Raw genomic sequence first — 4,068 nt, forward strand, 5'->3', positions numbered from 1 at the left:
TAACAGATATTCACATAGAAAACAGTTATTTTAAATAGTAAAAATATTTCACAATTTTACTGATTCTTGCCATATTTTGGATCAAATAAATGCAGTCCTATTGAGCAGAAGAGAATTCTTTAAAAAACATAAAAAATCTTACTATTCAAAAACTTTTGACTGGTAGTGTGTATATATATATATATATATATATATATATATATATGTTATAACAAACTAGCAAACTATATTTGTCAAGAGTAAGTACACTAAAAAAAAAATTGCATGTAAAAACAATTTCACAAATAATTTCAAGGAATTGGCAAATAACACATTGCATTATGAAATTTTGAAGCAGACCGACCGAAATAGCAAATTGCAAACTATATTGTCAGGATTTTTAGCTTTTGTCAAGATCAATGTTGTACACTGAAAAATTGGATGTAGAAACAATTTCCACTCAGAAATTGGCAGTAAAATTCGGATATATTTACAATAATTATAATATTAGAATAATTACACTAGATTAAACACGAAATGTTGAAGTAGAAAGACTGAAATAGTGTTTTCTTGTAAAACGTACTTCAATAATCTTTATTTACAACTCTGAAAAGTCATTTTTTACAGTGTAGATCAGAGCCGTTCCAGCTTCAGAATCAAAACCTGAACACAAGACGAGCTTCTGAACTTCATCTGTATGTCGTGGATTTAAATAAACCATTTAACATGAATACAGGCTTCACATTTTAATTCCTCCAGGTTGTTTTGCCCAATATCTGTCCATTATTAGTCCATTACTGTACATGCAATTCATGTTCGTTGAGGTTTTAATGTCTGGTTTCTCTTTGCTATCTAATACTCTCATTTAGCGGAAGCTTTTATACAAAGCAGCTTACAAATGAGGAACATTAGAAGCAATTTTATTAACAAGGCAAGTTTCAAAAATAAACTAGAGCAGTGCAGAAGCAGAAATGCAGAAAAGGAGAGAGAAGGGGAAACCAGATGAGCATACTTTCAGAATAGAATTTATTCATAGGAAGTATCTTGGTTTAAGTGCATGCGGAAGAAGCGCTGCATTAGAACACTATGCAAATGTAACACGTGACACATTTCTACATTCGACTGCACTGCTTTCCATTGTTTTTCTACGTGAACAAGCACTATAACAACTTTGCCCTCCAAAATGATGATTTTTGTACTTTAAAGGGATTTTAAGATAAATGGCTTGCCTAAATTTGTATAAAAACATTATGCAAATATTGGATTCAATCTTTTTATCAGCTTGCTTTCGTTCAATCAGCACAGGTTTTGTATTTCTTGATCTGATCCGAGCTCATGCATCTCAGTTTTTGAGTGAAAAAGCATTATTTGTGGATAATTTCGGCAATAATCAATAAAAAAAAAAACAGGTGCATAAGCTCAATAATATCAAGAAATACAAAACCTGTTCTGATTGAACGAAAACAAGTTGCTATATAAAAACTGAATTAACAGTTTACTTAAGCCTTTATATATAGCTGTAGTTTTAATGCATTAACTAAGTCTTGTAATGCACCTTATAATGCATCGTATGTATTAATGTATGCATTAAAGGTATGCATGTTGTAATACATTAAATAATTGTAACCACAGATATAAAGCATTATAATACTTTAGAAAGTATAATGCATGAACAAATAAACCTTAAAATATTATAATGCATTTTATCTTTGGTTACAATTATTTAATGCATTACAACATACATACCTTTTTAATGCATCATATATAAAGACTTTAAGCGTTACTGATTGGATCCAATATTTGGTGATAATATAACAAAAATATAGCAATTTTTTCAAAGCAAAAATACATTCTGTGTGAATGCAAAACCCACAGCAAACAACGCAACACCAGATTTCATATGCAATAATTGCAACTTTCTTACCGGTGCATTACTGTGTGCCAAATAACATTCTGACATCTCGTATCAGGACGTGTTTTATTCAGGAACCTCAAGCACCATCAACACAAAATAAAAGCAGACAACAAAACCAGGGACTACAAAACCCTCGCAAAACGCAGCACGAGAACATAGTGTTACAAAACCGCATTACTGCATATTATATAATGCACATGACAAGGTAAGACAACAAATGTTGGAGTTTGAGTGTGATAGCTTCCAACTAACCTATTTGTCTTGTTAATTTACAATTCAATTCTTGAGCATTATATAAATATATATAAATAAAATATATCTGGAATTTTGGCCCACGGTCCTTAATCAAGTTTGATTTTTGGCTCTTCATATTAACATTTTTTGGGTACCTTGCGAAATTTGTATTTTTGTTTTAACTTTTTTTTTTTTTTTTTTTAATTTTTGCATTGAAATTTAAAAAACAATACAAGTCATTTTGATTTAAAAATAAGCAAAAATGAAAAATAATTACATAAATAATTATATTAAAAGATATTAAAAAATTAAATATATAATTTTTTTAATTACATTTTTTTTAATCAAATTGACTTATATTTTTTTAAACTTCAATGCAAAAATAAAACCAAAAAATGTTAAATATAATTTACACCAGTGGTGCCCAACTACGAAGAGCCAAAAATCAAACTTGATTAAGGACCGTGGACCAAAATTCCAAATATATTATATTAAATATTCACACACACACACACACACACACACACACACACACACACACACATACACACATACACACTCTGGCATAGACTGCAATTGAAATGATAAAACATCACAACTGAGGAAAGAGAGCAAGACGGCTTCTGTCTGAAACAGGACAACTGCATGAACAGCGTGACACGAGATGTTTCAGACCATAAACACACCAGGATTAATATCCAGAGAATATTGTGCTGCTCTCAGCGTTTAGTCATGTGGCGTAAGAGGATAAACCAGATCTCGGCGTCTGAACGCTGTAAATAAGTAGAGAAACACAGAATCCCTTTTTTCCATGTTAATGTGGCTTTCACATTAGTACAATCCCAGAGAGAGCGACTGCAGACAACAAACACATCACAATCACACACAAAAGATCATCTAAATGAAGATAATCTGCTTCAGTAATAACATCCATTCCTTCAAAAAACTCTGTTTTATCAGATGGCTCATTCTATGGTTTTTATTTCAAAAAAGCTGATTTTAAAGCAAACTGAACAAAGAGTGTGTTAATTGCATTGCACCATTTCTTGCTAAATTAATAAATATTAATAAATGTAACGATGACTTCAGAAAAGGCACAACAGGGTAAGTGGGTGATATTTCTAAAAATATACAATTTTCAAAAATAATTCACTTTATAAAAAAAATTCACACAGGTTTAAACATTTTAGATCGTATCCTTCTGAGAAAGCTATCAAGATATAAAATACTGATTAAAGAGGAGAAATATGCTGGTCCTTGGCAGAGAATAGCACAATATTTTAACCTGGAAACACTAATTCATTGCTGGAAGCATTAACGAGGGACACAAAAGGCACCTGCTTTGTAGAGTGACTCAGATGCACAAAACAGTAAAATTACAGTAAAAAAAACGATTTTAACATTGGGAAGATTTTCAAACATACAAGATTCGGTCCATGTCCCACTCTGGTCCTGTAAGCGCAGTGGGAAATCCTGGCAAACGTTACGATAAACGGCATTTCAAGCAGACTCTCGATGCAAAGCTCCAGCTGTGTTTATGTGAGAAACTTCATTTATCTTTACACTGTAAAAAATGACCGTGAATTTAACGGTAAAAGACTGTAAAAATGCTACAGTAAAAACCTGTTAAATGGTTAACGGTAAATTCCCCTACTATATACGGTGAAAAACTGTATTGGACATTACATGTATTGGACATTAATTTTACGGTAGTATACCGTTTTTGGAAGTAAAAAAGACCGTATCATTTACAGTGAATAACCGTAAATTGACATTCCCAGAATTCCCTGCGTTACATTTCAAATTTGATGTTTTTTTGTTGAAATAACTATGTTTCTTCTTTGTTTTTTCTTATCAGTTTTGTATATTAGGGTTGTGTGTTACACCTAATGTTGTTAAATGAATGTTAATTGCATTATTTCAGTTTCATGTGTGTTACC

This window comes from Sinocyclocheilus anshuiensis, unplaced genomic scaffold, assembly GCF_001515605.1.
Source record: "Sinocyclocheilus anshuiensis isolate Anshui unplaced genomic scaffold, SAMN03320099.WGS_v1.1 scaffold1632, whole genome shotgun sequence".
NCBI lineage: Eukaryota > Metazoa > Chordata > Actinopteri > Cypriniformes > Cyprinidae > Sinocyclocheilus > Sinocyclocheilus anshuiensis.